We start from the raw sequence: 17,301 nt of genomic DNA, 5'->3' as shown, positions 1-17,301 counted from the left end.
AAAAGTTATTTGAAATTGTCTAGGTATATTCTACATTTTTTTATAGTTATGTACTGCAAAACTTCCTTAAAATCTCTAAACTTAATGACATTTGTCCCAAAGTTTGCATAGATTTTAATGGTAGTCACAATGTCATCTATGAACAAACTGTACCTGTGATAAGAAGGAATTCTTATTTTTGAATATAGTATATCGAGTCTTTCTCCAAATTGGATATCTAAACTGTGTATTCTGATTGAGGTAGGGGGCAGGTCAGGCCACAAAAGTTGACATCAACATGTTCCCTAGGGAGGACCTTGATTTCCATTTGGAATTAAAAACTTTGTGGTATTCTAGTATTCTTGCCAACAGTAATGATGACTGTTGAATAAAATAGAGACTATATTCATTGAAAGTCATCAGAAAGGAGGGAGAGGGAAGACTAGATATAATATGGGGACATTTTTGGGACATTGGAATTGTCTTGCATGACATTACAATGATGGACACAGACCATTATACATAGTTTTCAAAACCTAAAAAATTGTGTGAGGCAAAATGTAAACTATAATGTAAACTATAATTCATGGTAAATAGCAATGCTTCAATATGTATTGTCCAGTTGTAACAAATGTACCACACTAATGAAAGATGTTAATGTGGGAAAGTGTGGGAGAGGGAGGGATGGGTATGTATGAGAATTCCCTTATATTTTTGATGTAACATTTATGTAATCTAAAGCTTCTTTTAAAATTAAAAAAAAATTTTTTTAATTAATAAATAAAGTCACCATAAAGCACCAATTCAATGGAAACTATAGGAGTAATCTGATTTTTGGACCCATTTTAACCTGGGGCATTTGATGATTTCTTTGTTGACAGGAGCCAGAGACTAAGCAAAAAGTTGTGGAGAGATAATTCTTAGGACAGAGAAACAAGCAGTTTTTGAGAAAAACTTTAGGAGCCTCAAGATTGTGATTAGTTTCTCCTCTGGGCATTTGCCGAATTCTGGCAAGGAATGCAATGCAGCCCTGATTTAGAAAAATCCCTGAATTAATTAAATATTCAGAAACCACACCATCTGCCTAGCATAGGGAAGAATAAACCCACTCTGGTGGAAGACCAGTGTCTGAAACTCTGTACAAATTATACAATATGATTTCCATTTAATAAAATTGGAAAATCACCAAGCATATTAAAAGACAGTTAATATGATTTTTAAAAATCAAGAATATAAACAGACAATATAAAAAGATTCACATGTGATATAAACATTGATGTTAGCTAATTAGCAATTTTAAAATAATTGAGTAATATTTGAAAATATTACACAAAAGGATAGCAAGAGTAGAAAAAATGTGGAAGAAAATCACCAGAGAACTAGATTCTACCAAAACATCAGTTGTAAGTTCTATTAATTAGAATTACAAAATCTTTAATTTAAAGTCCCATTAAAACAGTTTAAAAACATTAGGTACACCAGAAGATACAGTATTGAACTGGAGGACAGGGCAGTAGAAATTGCAACTTGAGGGTGGAAACAGAAGGAATTACTATATATACAAAAGAAAACAAGAGGAAGAGAGTTATGTAACTAAGTGCAAAGGGCAAACATTCTTGAAATTGGGGAAGCTAGGGGAAGAGAGCTTTAATAATGAAGAAACAATACTTGAAACAATAATGATCATTTTAAAAATTTATTTATTTTAAAGAAACTTTAGATTGTATAAATGTTCCATAAAAAATATAGGGGATTCCCATATGCCTCACTCCCTCCCCCCCACACAATTTTCCACATTAAAAACATCCTTCATTAGTTTGGTACATTTGTTATAATTGGTGAACACATACTGGAGCATTGCCACTAAGCATGGATTACATTTTACATTATAGTTTACTCTCTGTCCCATACAATTTTGTAAGTTATGACAAAATATCAGTTTTTACAAATAGGCATAATATAAACAGATTCAAGAAGTATAGCAATAGCTGAAAGAATAAGTACAGAGACACATCCTAGAAAAATGCTGAGTACTAAAGAAAAGGAAAAAATAATAAAAGCATTAAAAAGACAAGAAAGGCACATTTCTTTTAAGGGATGAACTAATAAAAATAAAAAGAAATCATAATAAATCTGATCACATTGGAGAAATGGTAAAAGTAATAATTTGATTCAATTATGTCAAAGATTCATGTTATAAGCTCTAGGTTAATTTCTAAAGAAAGATTAAATAGATGCAATAACCTACAATTTAGTAGAGAATAAAAATGGACTAACAAGTTATGGAATAATTCAAAAGTAGACAGGAAAGACAAGAAAGAAAACATGAAATAAAAAAGAAAAATAGACATGGAATATTTTACCTAATTCACATAAATGTATCCCACTGAAGAGACATGAGATTTGGATTGACATTCATAAGCAAATTCAACAATTTATATGAAAATGCTCGGAACCAAGTATAAAAAGACTGTAATAAAAAGAATTTAAAAAATCAAAGGATGTACAGTACCAAAATTTGACACCATCAAAACTGAACTAATGAAGATAGTGTAGTATTTTTGCAAGGATAAGCAAATAGAAGAGAGACAGAAAATTAATTTCATGAAAAGTTCTAAATATATATGATCAATGAATTATGACAAAGTAATGCTTCTATACTAGATCAACCAGATCAGTTAGGAATACATTTAAAATATGAATTTAACCCATATGTCACAAAAGTCAATTCCAGAGAGATAACAGATATAAATTCCAAAGTTACTAATTAAACTTGTAAGAGCATCTTAGTGTGGGAAAGTATTTCTTAAAAGAAACCTATAAATGGTAATCATTAAGAGAAAATAAATGAAAATACATCATAACTTACAACTTCTGTTCATCAAATGAGACAATGAAATGAGAAACACAGTAAGAAATTACCCATTTGTATTGTATAAAGAATACCTATTCTAGGATAAAATAGCCATTACAAAAGATGAATGTACATGACCAATATATCTATGATAAAGTTCTCAATTTCCTTAGATAACAGTGAGTTTCAAATCGAAACCAGAATGTGTTACAGCTCTATTAATATCATAATTACTAAAATGAAGAGAACACAGAGATTAACAAGTACAACTGGAACTGGTCCACTCTTACTGAAAATATAAATTGGTACAATATTTAAAACGGTGTGCCAGTTATAACTATAGCTCCATGCATGCATAAACTATGACCTAAGTAGTAATTCCACTCCTAGGGACATAATCTGCACAATACATACATTTATTCACAAAATGCATGATCTAGAGTAATTATAAAAATTCATAATAGCAAAAATCAAGAAACTACCTAATATGTACTGTGAGTGGAATGAATAAATGATCGTAATATATATTTATCTGATTAATATTTAGCAAAGAAAATAATTAACTCTGGACAGCTATTAGCATTTGGTGGGGAACACTGAAGGGGACAAAATGAAGGTTCCTGTCATATTGATATTTTTCTTGACCTCTATACTGGTTGCAAATATGTAAAATTTCAATGAGCCCATCATAGGTGCATTTCCCTGCATGCCAATCATATGTCAATAAAAAATTCAAAACAATGACAATGTTGGATTTTGAGATTTAAAGAATTTTTTAAAAATAAATTAATTATAAATAATCAGAGAAAAAAGATATTGTACAGTCTTAGTACCTCTTTGAGGTACAGAGAATAGGGCCTTAATCTTGCAGTGAGAGCAAGTTATATGAGCATATGCTGGCACAGGATATAGGCTCCACAAATTGCATTTCTACCCCATCATAAGGAACTCCTGACAATAAAAGTTGCTGATATAATGACCCCTACTTCTTCATTCAGAAAATGAATGCAGTTACTAGTGAGTCACCCACCTTTATCCCCACCTCCTCATCAATTTCTACTAAGAAAAATTTAACTCGGCCCTTAGTTCTCCATATTACTAGATTCTGATTCAAAGTACTCATGTGTGAGTGAAAGTTCCACATTCTATCTTCAAGGGACTCTTGGAACTGAGTTCACATCTTCTGTGAAGGGAGAGATTTAACCTATCTCATGGAGAGGGGGGCTGTCTATAGATAGAAAATGGGGCGAAGTGTGGTAAGTGGTGAATTTCCTCATCAGAAATGTCCTCAGCAGTCTAGATCTTAAAGCATTTATGTTGGATATCTCTACTTAAATTTGTTTTTTCTGGGAGTACATATCCCAGAATTCCCTTCTCCACATAGTTCTGGATTCTAGGTGACTAGGAATGATCGAGTAAGATTTAGAAGGTAGAGTGAAGCAATAACAAATAAGCTTTAAAGGATGTCATTAATTTGAGGTGGAGAGACACCGAGAACACAAAGAAGCAGTAACTGTGAAAAGCCCATGGTTTTCCATAGACTTCTACCCCAGCTCCTATGGCAATGGCCTGCTTTAGATTCAGATTTTCTGAAAGCAAATAAGAATTTGTTAAATTATTTTCTTATATAAGATAACATAAATTTAGTGATAAAGAATATTATAAATAGTTTTAGAAATTAGTCTTTCCTCTAATTAAAGTAGTTTAGAAAAAATAGATTAGGAGTTACATTAATTATTTAAGGAAATGTGATCTTAACACTTTACCTTTAAAAAAAAAACTAAACACTTGCTAATCTTGAAAAATGGAATGAAAAAAAAGTGAGGCATAATTGACATTTTAAGAGCAGTGTTTTCCTCTCTAAATATTCAAGGCAATATTTTAAATATTTTTAAATTTTTGATACATAAAATATTAGAGAAACATGTTTATCTTCCTTCAATTGTTGCCTCAAGTACAAAAGACATTATATTACAGCATTATTTAACTAATTATATAAATATCTTTTACATTGCTCTTCTGTAGAATATTTATTATAATCTGAAAATGTGGTTTTTAGAATATGGCATTTACCTAAGGGCAGTGGTTCTATTCAATTTAATGACAACAGCTTAGGTGTCAGGAGGTGAATATGAGAATCATAAAACATTTCTTGCCCAAAAAGGAAGGCCAAATTTATTATACAATATAAATCTTGATCAGATGGAAATACAAAGAAGTACACTATTTATACATTGGCCTTTTTGTTTTACTTATATAGAAAACACGAATACTGCCAAAGGTCAAAAGTACTTGGTAAAGTTATGTGCATTTTGAAATATAACTTATAATTTTGATAAATCAAACATATGGTCGATAATATGCATTCTTATAATCAGCTCATTGTTTTATTTTCCTAGTTATTTTATCATGAATGCTGTTTAAGTTTTCAAGTAATTGAAATATTAAACCATACAGCTTAGTTGCCTCCTTTAATTGGATGTGTAACATGTCGAGATAATTACTGGGGATTGATTGATCTTCCCACAAAAGTCATGTTTTGGCTCCAGTCCCTGGTCCTGAGTGTGTGAACCCATTTGTAAATAGGATTTTTGAGGATTATTACTAGTTAACTTGTGCCCAGATGGAATGAGAGTGTGTCTTAAATTCAATATGCCTGAGTTCCTTATAAGAAAAAGTATATTGGGCATAGAAACAGAAGCCATGTGAAGAGCCAGATACCAATGTCAATGGAATCTGAAGGAGAAAGGAAAAGTCATCACCATGTGCTTGGTCTTGTGACAGAAAACCAAGGACCAAAGGTCACCAGCAGCGAGCCAGAGAATGCCTCAGGCTTTGGGAAGAAAGCATTGCCTTGTGACTTCTTGATGTTGGACTTCCAGCCTTAAAACTAGGAGCCTTTACATTCCCCTTATTTAAGCCAAACCGTTGTATGGAATTTGAATTAACATCAGGGACTCTAAAGCAATAATGTTGAGGGATATCTTCAAATATGATAAAATTCATTTAGAAATGGTTTTGAAGACAGAAATTGAGTTTCATTGTGATATAATAAACATTTGCTGTGCATACAGAGACAATGTATTGTAAGGTATTGTGAGTATTATGAACTAGAATAAGACACAAGACTTAAAATGTTTATCTTAGTTGACCAATAAAATATCTATAATTGCTTTCCAATTAGTTTTAGGTATGCATTATTTTTATGACACATCTATGACTCTTTATGACTCATTATATTATAATATACCTTGGTACATCAATGTCTCCTAATCTTTTCTTCCTGATTTAGAAGCAAGTGCATAACCTTGAAAAATAACAACAATAACAACAACAACAAAAACAACCATCCAGGAGGAAAGAGTGAATATTTTTGTTCTTGGGGGAAAAAATGAAAAACAAGTCTCATTAGGGCAATGTTTATGTTAGAAGAAAAGAATGCATGTGATTTTCCAGATTCTATCATATTGAAAAATATTCCCACTTCTAAAATATTGGGAAATAAACAAACTAAAGTTTGACAGCAAATACTCCCAAGAGAACTTTGTGATGTAGTGAACATTTTAGGGGGCTAAGGGACTTAAAATTCAACAAGTCTTGAGATTAAGGTACAAATAGCAAACAAAACACAGTCCCTGAGGTTTAAATCCTTACACACTCTCTGAAATGCCAGAGGCACTATTTATTTCTTCCCTTTTGCCTTATTGCACACCGTCCCCAGATGATGTGTGTGGTATAAATTATACAGGCAGTATATTGAATCTACTTTTAGTCCATCTTCTATAACAAGCAACGTATCACTTTGAAGGTGTCACTTCACAGGAATAAACGCAGATCATAGCAATATTTTAAATCTGACTGGATGAAAAATTGTTTGGAAAACTGCAAGTGCAATATTTTCTGAGTAGCTCAGCAAGATACACACGACATTGAACAGAGTTTTAAATACAATTTCTTATATTTCTTGTATATGCATAATGCACAATTAGCTACATATCATCCAGACAACTTTGGAAGTTTAGACAAAATAATTTCTGCATCTCATGCTTTGCCCTCACTATATTCATTTTCTCTAAATCATGACATATTTAAAGATCTCTGAATTTTTGCAGTATTATGGAGCCAGAAGACTGATGAATAACGGTAGGACTGGAATAAATAAACATAGTTTGGAGTCGATGATTTTTACAAGTCAGGCTAGAAACATTCCATTTTAAATATAAGGAGATAATTTTATGGTTAGCCTTGGAAAGAATTGAACTTGGATACTTTCTCGCATATCCAGTCATAGCATCTTACATTTAAATAGAAATAGGATGTGTAGCAAGGATGAATTCATAGCTGTTTACACTCCTACAAAAGTCCCAGGAGTTATATAGGAGTGACTCTAAAGTTAAAGATATTCTAATTCATTTTTTAAAAAGAAAAGTTGTCTATAATAAATTGCACTGCAGTAGAAAGTATTTCCTTGCAGCTTGCCTTGGATTTCCTTTCATAAAAACTTAGAAATAAGTACTATGAAAAGGTGGGTACATATAAATTTTTGAGTAAGAAAGGACACAGAATACTAAAATCTGATATCGCTTCCACCTGACAGCCAGATGTCTTGGAGAAAAATATATGTTAATAGAATGATATGATAAAAAATAAACACATTAGTCTTTGTTTATAAAGTTTAATTTATTTAATTTCTGAGGTATTCCTCTCAGGTACATGGGAAATACTGTGCTGTCTATGACAACAGGGAGAAGAGCAGAATATGTCTGCTGACTTCAGGTTTCAAGATTCATTATGTTAGTTATTTATGCAAGTAAGAAGGAAAAGGTCTGAATAGAGAAAAGACAGAAATGAATTAGGATTTTTTCTGAATCAATAGGAAAATTTTGATTTTCTCTTCTCAGACTAACTGCAGGTAAAGGGGGTTCTAAGGGAGAAATGATGGCTGAGCTTCTTTTGGAAGAGAGGGCACACCTTCTGGGCTTCAGTGTGTGGCTGTGTGGGTAGCAGAGACCTAACTTAGGGTAGCATAGACTGAATTTACCAGTCCAGCTGGTCTTTAATCATAAGTTAACAAAACTGACTTCTCCTTTCTGTAGAAAACAATAGGGGGCTGAGATTGTCTCTTAGTGAGAGGGAGATACTAGGATACTGAATCGAGCTACCTTATGTCATTAAAATTAGCACAGTATGGAATGTATACTCCTAAAACAGCTAATTGTGGATTCAAAATTATGAAAGACATTTAATTAAAATCAGAATCTCAAAATAAAGCTCAGTCCTAATGTTTCAAATCTATTTCATCCCGCAGATAGACTGGAAAGATTTCTGTCCTGGTGTTGCCTGCTCTCAACCTATTACCTATAAATGTAGGTATGACCCAATAATAGTACCAAGAATCTTCCTTGAAAGGAAGATTTTTGAAAGACTCACTATATTTTCAGAGTTCGAACTATGACACTGGAATTTGATAAGTTCAATCTGCATTATTTTTTAAATCCAAAATTTCTAATTCTCCCTCCACAACCCAAACTTAACATTACACAGTCAATTTTTTACTTGTATTCCCATCTATTAATATAATAACTCCATTACTACACTTTCTGGATTATTCCCTCACAGATCCTCCTCCCATGCAGTCAAATATATAGTATTTGTAATCTTATTGGTTAAGAAATTTCCAGAAAATTTCCAGGAACATTTCTTTTTATTCATTAACCTAATTAAAGCATGGTGTTCCCTAAATGAAAAACCATTTTCTTTGTAATATTTAAAAGTAAAATTCCTGTTCTCCAGATTTCTACAACATATCTGGGCCAAGAAGGAAATAAATATTCTCCTATTCTCATTTTTGCAATTTTCTGATCATTTTTTTCCTACTCAAAGTCAACAGTTCTTTCTTGGTTGTGGTTATGTCATGAAATTTGATTCCTCAATATTATATAAGTATGTGTGTATGTTTGTGTGTGTGTGTCATCATTTCTTGCCATGAGATTTGAGTCCATGTTACTAATCATGTATAGATATACATATCCCACATACAATCCTGGGTTGAGGAATTTTGAATTTAGTTTGATCTCTTTTCAAACCATTATTTTTAAAGAGAATTTCTCTGTCAGACTTCAGTGCATTCTGATTAGCCCACATCCTCTTCTATGATGGTCCCCTAAACTTTTCCATGGTGAATTCCTACCAGGAACACTGATTCTCAGGTTCAAATACAGTTGGTATCTCATTCAGCTATGAAGAAACTTAAGGATATTCACCATAACCTCTAGTAAGCAAGAGAACTAGAGTTAGAAAACATGATTGCTAATGACTTCTTAGGCCCTCCTTTCCTAAACAACCATACCACCACTTTATTTTATAGCACTCTCCTCTTAATGTGATGTCTAAGTGTAGCCTTTTATTCTCAAGTTCCAAAATGTGCAACAAATTCCAGGGAGCAGGTATCCACTGGAGTGTCTACATACGTTTACTCTACTCTTTCAGTCCTCCTCAAAGGACTCCATCAGCATCTTAAGGCTTACTTTTGATTTATGGTTGCAATTCAATACCTGATGTTATGAACTGAATCATGTCCCCTACAAAACATGTGCAAGTCCTAAGCCACAGACCTGGGGATGTGAATAGAATCTTTGCAGAGGTTATTAGTTAAGCTGAGGCCAAACTGAATCAGGGTTGATCTTTATCAAATATAACTGGAGTCCTTATAAGCAGATGAAATTGGACACAGTAGTAGTCATAGGAGAGGAGCCAGAAGGAGATGGAGGGCCATGTGGCAGAAGCACAGACTGAGTTATAGATTGCTGGTAAACCACCACCAGAATGCTACAGACTTTGGAGAAAGATGTTCCTGTCATCACCTCGATTTAGATTTCTAGACTCCAAATCGAGGCAATAAATTCATGTTGTGGAAGTCAAGTAGTCTGTGGTATTTATTATAGAAACCCTTGCAATGTAATACACCTGGCAAGAGTGACAACTTCTCCATCAAGACTCTATTTCAGGAGTCAATAATTCCATGGCTAGCCAGAAATGCCAAATTTTGTAGATAGATATAAGATCTATGGTCTGTGCTATCGGTTAACATACCTAGAAACTATGGTGATTTTGCTTCATTTAGTTTTTCTCCACTTACAACATATTATAAAAATACCAGCTTATAAATTCTTGGAAAATATCTCCGTTTAAAAACATGCCCTTTGAATATTGCCTTATTTTGACTTTCTCTGCCCCTGCTTCAGCCCAATTGTGCCTATCCAAGAAGGGATGAATGTGGTAGATCCCCAATAATGTTCACTGAATAAACAAATAACCACCCATGCCTGTAATAGAAAATTGAAATTGAAGTCTAGTTATTCTACTATGATGGCTTTTATAAATTTTTTCCATTACTTCTTCTGAATATCTTTCTTTTCAAAATAGAATGATATTCTTTCAGGTGTATTATTTAGCAATTATATTTACTGCTGCCTGGGCCTATTTAATATTTTGCAGTAATAGCCATCACATATTTCTTTTAAATGTCGTTCTCTTCAACATATTAATTTGATAAGTTTTATTTTTAAATTTTATTTAACATTTTAAATTAATTGATTTGGAAACTGCTTGTGTCATTGAAAAATACAGTTCACTCTCTGGGTTTACAGTACTCATTAACCCCACTACTTAATATATGTACTTGACAAATTTGTTTAGTTTTACTTTAATAGCCTAAATCGTAATCCTAGCCCTCAGTTCTACTGACTGTTGAAAGTAATTCACTTACATACTAAATCTTAAATTATTTCTATAAACGTGAAATTATTAAAGAAATTTTAATGTAGTTTGTAATGTTTGTAGAATAGACTGAAGTAGGTGTGGTGAGAGGAATGAACATTGCATGTAAAGAGATTTGAACTATTTCTCTGAATTATGTATGCATATCTTAACTGAAGGTGATAGAGAAAGTTGGAAAACAAAACTTAAAATGCCTTGTGTTTTTAAGTGATAAAATACACAGAAATTATTTATTTGTAAAAAGTTAAGATACTCATATGTAAAAGGAAAAGTGTTAAATATTACCAATTTTGAAGAAATACATTCAAAGACATTTTCTTATTATCATAAGAAATATTTCCTTGGGGAAAAAAAAGAAAATTGATGCATCCAAATGGCTGTGTTGCATATACTGACTTGGGGCAAATTTTCTAATGCTGAATGGAGTGTGGCAGAAACTGGAGAGCTGAGCTATGAGAGTAAAGGCATAGGTGAAAAGGTAAAACAAGACAGTCAATGGCATGAGAACATACTGTCCAGAGTTCAAGGAAATGATAATCAATAAAGCTCTAGTAATTAGCATAGAGTTACCACAGGCTGAATTTCCAGGAAGATGGTGCTTGAAACACTAACCAAATAAGCATTTGCTTAGTCGTAACAGGCCAAGCTTCAGTCTACAAAGGACTTGAGAATCACAAGGGATGCTGACTTGAAAATCAGATAAAGGGACCAAGAGAAAAACCAAGTCATGTGAACTCGGACCCTGCAGAAAATTGCAATAGAAAGCTTAAGTCAGGAAAAATCTGTAATAGGCTACATAGGACAAGGAAAAGAATAACTATCAGTGCTATGCTGGAGTTGGTTTATACCAACTCACAAGAAACAAAAAATTTTCATGAACCAGCTGTTTTTGTGAACCAGTTATTTAGCCGTTATTAAAATTTAACTATGTAAATTAAAATTTAATAAATTATATTAAATTATGTCATGTCTGTAGACACAGTATTGTAAACAACACAAAACGATGTGCTATTCAAGTTCATGATTTAAAGAGAAAAATTCCTTCCAGTGTCTAATATCTGTTATGATTAACTAAAGGAGTCATTCAAATCAATGATGAAGTTCCAACATATTTTTTATTTTCATCATTTCACTTTCTTCTTACTCATTTATATTTGAAAATATCAACCACCACATCATTAGCCAATTGCAACCATATTTTACTATGGGTAGAGAAATCCACAGAAATCTATGAAACCATTGGGAGAATGAATTAGTAAAATGGAAGGTATAATAAGGAGTATTGCATATTGAATAGTCTTTTGTAAATGGTAACATATCCATTTTATATCAATGAACTTTATTTTAAAACTATATAGGGAACAGTTGGGGCTCAAGCAGTTGAGTGCCCACCTTCCACATGGGAGGCCCCAGGTTCAGTTCCTGGGGCCTCTTAAAAAGACAAACAAACAATATGTAAACATCGAGCAAAAACAATGAGCAGACAATTAGCAAACAAGCAAACAATGAGCAGGGAGCAGAAGTAGCTCAAGTAATTGAGCATCTGACTCCCACATGGAAGATCACACATTCAATTCCCCATGCCTCCTAAAGGAAAAAAAACAAACAAAAAAACACACCAACAGACAATGAGCAGACAATAGACAAAAAACAATGAGCAGACAATGAGCAAAAACAATGAGCATAAAATAAGCTCAAACAATGAGCAAAAAACCAGCAAGCAAAAACAAGCAAATAGGTGAGGGGCCATTTTTTGGGGGGGTAAGTTATATACATGCATATATTTTTCTTTCTCAGAAAACTTGTTGTTAAGTATTTGCCTTCAAAATACTTGGAACTCTTACCCTTGAAATAATTCCAAAATCCTTTTTTAGTTTACCAGGCTTTTACGAATAACGCATCACAGTAGGTTGTTTTAAAGAAGAATTTATTGGCTCATAGTTTCAGAGCCCAGAAGTCCCAAATCAAGACTTTTTCAAGGCAATGTTTTCTCCCCAATCCCCCAAGTCCGTGGCATTCTGGTGCTTGCTCACTGTAAGCCTTGGGGTTCCCTGGCTTGTATCTCTGCCATGACACAAGGATATCTCTTTCCTTGCATCTGTTTTCCAGGTTTGTGTTGATTTCTTGCTCCTAGCTCCTGTCTCCCCTCTATAAGGCTTCCAGTAATATAGATTGAGGCCCACCTGATTCAGCTTAGCCACATCCTAAATAAAAATAACATCTTCCAAAGGCCCTATTTAAAAGGGGTTCATACCCACAGGCTTGGGGATTAAGATTAAGGACATGTCCCTTTTGGGTTACTTAACTCAATCTACCACAGACCCCATATTCAACAATAGGGACACTGGGCCTCCCAAAAAGGAGAAAACTTAGCGAGTCATATCCTAGCCTAGTAGGTAGAACTAGTTGTGCTACGTGATATTAGGGTCATGGAAGAAGCTGGGGGTTTGGTTTGGTTGACTCTTATGAATTAAACTGTATCCTCCCAAAAGATACATTCAAATCCTAAACCCCCATGTGTGTAGATGTGACTTTATTTAGAAAAGGTCTTGGGAAGGGGATGTGGCTCAAGTGATAGAGCATCCACCTGTCGTATAGGAAGACCCAGGTTCTATCCCTGGGCCCTCCTGGTGAAAAAGAAGAGAAAGCATGCCTGCATGCCTGTGTGGTGAGCCAGTACCCGCATGGCAAGCCAAGGGCCCGTGCAGTGAGCCATGTGCCCATGCAAGTGCCTGCATGGCAAGTGGATGCTCATGTGACAAACTGAGTGCCCACATGAGTGCCCCATAGTGAGCTGAGTGCCCGTGTGGCAAGCTAGTGCCCGTGTGGTGAGTCAGTGCCCACATAAGTGAGTCACACAGCAAGATGATGATACAACAAAAGAGTGATGAAGGGGAGAGTCAAGGTAAAACACAGCAGAGACCAGGAACTGAGGTGACCACGCAAGTGACAGGGAACCTCTCTCCACATCGGAGGTCCCCAGGATCAAATCCTGGTGAATCCTAGAGGAGAAAGACAAGAAGAGAAGACAAACAGAGAACTAGATACAGAAGGTCACACAGCAAATGGACACAGACAGCAGAAACAGCAGGGTGGGGGTAGAGGAGGGGAAAAGAAAAAAAAAAAGAAAAGGTCTTTGTGAATATAATAAAGTGAAGATGAAATTGTGATGGATTAGGGTGGGCCTTGATGCATTTACTTGTGTCCTTATAAGAAGAGGAATACTGGGATACAGAGACACAGAGAGAGGACAACATGTGACAACAGGCACAGGGATGGGATTGTTGCATCCACTGGACAAGGCATGGCAAGCACTACCAGCAGTCACCAGAAGTCCTGCAACTGATTCTCCCTTCCAGCCTCAGTAGGAACCAATCTTGCTGATATGTGGATTTCAGACTTCTGACCTCCAGAACTATGAGAGAATATATACATATATATTTCAACTTCCCAATTTGTTACTTTGTTACAGCATCCCTAGAAACTAAGTACTGTGTACCTCAAGGGAGGAAGAGACTAGAGAGGGAATAAAATTGTTCCTGCTAATGCAGAAGCCAGGGTCTGGAGGAGGAGGATCAAAAAAGCATTAGAATTATTCAGAGGAGTGCATGAGATTGAAAAGGAGAATAAATTTACATGAAAGAGAAACAATTGTTTTTAAAAGGTAGATGGCCTAACTGATGTAAAATTCAGACAACCATATGCAGTGTGACATTTTTCAAAAATTTCTTTAGCAGATAAGAAGGTAGTTTCTGTATCTATGCTGTATTTTCTTTATATCACATCAAAATTCTTGAAGTGCCTACATTATGTGGGCCTTCAAAATAAATATTAGTGGATAAACATACAACACACAAGGAACGATTTTTGAGATTGAATGTATTTCAACTCTTGTTGTGTATTGCAAAGTCCTCAATTAATGTATGATCAGTATTATAAAGAAAAACATTTACTCTAACCATAGTTTTTTTCACAGTGACTGTTTGAACAGTATAAAAAATTAGTAGGAATGAACCAATAGAAAGAAGTTACTGAAAGTGTTAATTATAAAATCTGAAATAAAATTATATGAATTAATTTGCATCCTTCAGTCTATCAGTCATGTTTCAAGAGACATAAGTAAACTTAAGCTGGCCTCTAGGCTTGATGCAAATTGGAGATAATTTTATTTTAAAATAGTGTATAATCATTGAAAATGAAGTCTAAATATTTGATTAAAAATCCTCATTAAGAGCTGAAAGACTGTATCAATACCCAATTACAAATATACTTCTCAGCCTTTCTCTCTTGAGTTATTATTTTCCTGTTCACGTTCTGTTCAAGTTCTAGATCTGTTAATTACCATGAAAATGACCATTTTATTAGTGGAACAAAGTCTGCTGAGCATTATCTCAGACAAAAGCTTCTCTTAATAAGAGAGTACTAGTATTAGATATTTGGGCTAAGTAATTAAAACTTACCTTTTTGATAAAACCCTTATTTTAGAAATAGGTAGTTAATTCAAGGTACATATATACAATAATAATATTTCACATAAATCAATTATTAAACTAAGTGATTCTGAAGTTATTTATGAAATGTAGTGATATAGCCAGTGCCTTTATTATTATCCATCTCTTCCATTTGTCTTAATAGAAATTTTTTTTTTCTAATCAAGAGATTGAAAGTCTGCCAAAATTCTTGTAAACCTAAATATATAGGTTTACTGAATATATATTTAGTATATTTCAAATTATTTACCAATAACATTTATTTCTACTTTTTTGGATCATCTGATCAGTGGCTCCATTTAATATAATCAAAATGGTCTTTCGTATATATAAATGAATTATTTTTATGTAATCAAAATAAAAATAACCTGGATACTGTCACTGATAGCAGCAGTGAAATAAGTATCAAGAGACAAGCTCCAATAAATTTTATTGGCCTAAATTTTACTGAGATATAATATGACTCTTTTCATGTATTAAGTGTTGAAAATGAAAAATTACAAATCTAATAGAACTCCTATTTACTCTTAACAGAAATATTTGTATCACTGAATTAAACAGAAAGAGTAATAAAATTTGACAGAAGATTAAAAGGTATCCACATATGTCTCTGCAGTTGGCTGCAGTAAAGACAGGGAATCTCCTGCAGGCAGGATAAAGAGATCTCTGGACCTCTCAAAGAACATATGGTTTTCCTTTTACTCTGAGTCTTGTACTGTAATAAACTTTAACTGTACATATAGCCACAGACATGAGAATCACTTTAGAGGTTTACCTGACTTTTTTTGAGGGTGGTTGTGAGATTACTGAAATAGAATTGAACATTTGAAAATAATGTTTTCCTTAGAGCTCCTCAAATGCATTAAAAACAAACAAAATACCCCAAGTTGTACCTTCCTTGAAAAGTTAACTGGTAAAAAAAAATAGAATTTTTTGAGTTTGTCTTTGTGAAAATTTTCAAATCATATAAATCTTATATAAATGAGGAATCAGATAAATTTAAAGCTTAGATAAAATCTTAAGCTTACGGAAACTTGGTTCACAAAGAAAGAGAGGAAAGACATAACGTTGGTTTATTCAAAATTAAATTATTAATATCTGTGCATATAATGATTCTAAAATATCAAATAGAGTGAAGTTGGGTGGTAGGCTTGATAATCAAACTGCTAATAATTAAAAGGAAAAAGAAACATATACATATACATACTTACTTTAGAATAAATTATTTTTCCCTTCATTTCTTTAACTTTCAAGTTATTTTTATTCCAATTAAGCCATCAGCATATGCATATTAGAATTATTTTATCTTTCCTGACCACATCAAGATGGTATTGTTGGAGGTTGTAATTTTGGTAGTGGTTTAGCCTTGTAAGTGATGCAAAAAAACATGTGTTACTTGGATGAAACATAATTGCAAAATATATTGCTGCAAGTAAATTTTAAGCTCCTTGAATACAAGGCTTTGTTTGTTGTTTGTTTTTTATCCAGAGTTCCTAGAACAATCCAAGAAAATATTGAATATTCAATAAACATTAACTGGTCTGAGTAATACTGGATTAGCACCATGTTTATAAAATATATTAAATAATCAGTATGCTGTCAAAATTACTATACTTCACACATGAACAGACTACTAATAAGTAATTTTCTTGAAGAATTCAGAAATTTACATTGATGTATAAGAAAGCCATATTATTTAGTAGTGCAAAGAAAAAGTTATTTCTTCTTTAATATAAATTTAAATTGCATAATTGGTATGCATACATGTGTATCTACATATACACACATATGTTCATGAAAACTAAGATTAAAATCTTTAATTTACTTTACATATATCATAGGCAGACATTGATAGAAGTTGTCTTAGCCATAATAGCAATTTAAAATATGTCTGGAAGTCAGGAGTAGCAGGAATAAAGATTATCGTGAATAAAGAGTAAAATAAATCTTTGAATCTCTGAATAAAGATTATTTTGACCTGATTTCAAATCCATTTTCTCTTATTACATCTCTCTTTCCATCCATCTTATTAACATATATTTGAACAGCCAGGATAATGGTTTGACAAGCTGCAGACTGGGAAAAGGTCTTTTCAACACATATAGTTAGTAACGCATTTGTATCCAGAATAAAGAAGCTTTAAAACCCAAAATAAGAAGATAAAATCCCCATACAAATTGGGCAACATTTTGAATATAC

Source organism: Dasypus novemcinctus, chromosome 1 (genome assembly GCF_030445035.2).
Source record: "Dasypus novemcinctus isolate mDasNov1 chromosome 1, mDasNov1.1.hap2, whole genome shotgun sequence".
NCBI lineage: Eukaryota > Metazoa > Chordata > Mammalia > Cingulata > Dasypodidae > Dasypus > Dasypus novemcinctus.
Note: the sequence above shows the minus strand (reverse complement) of the source record.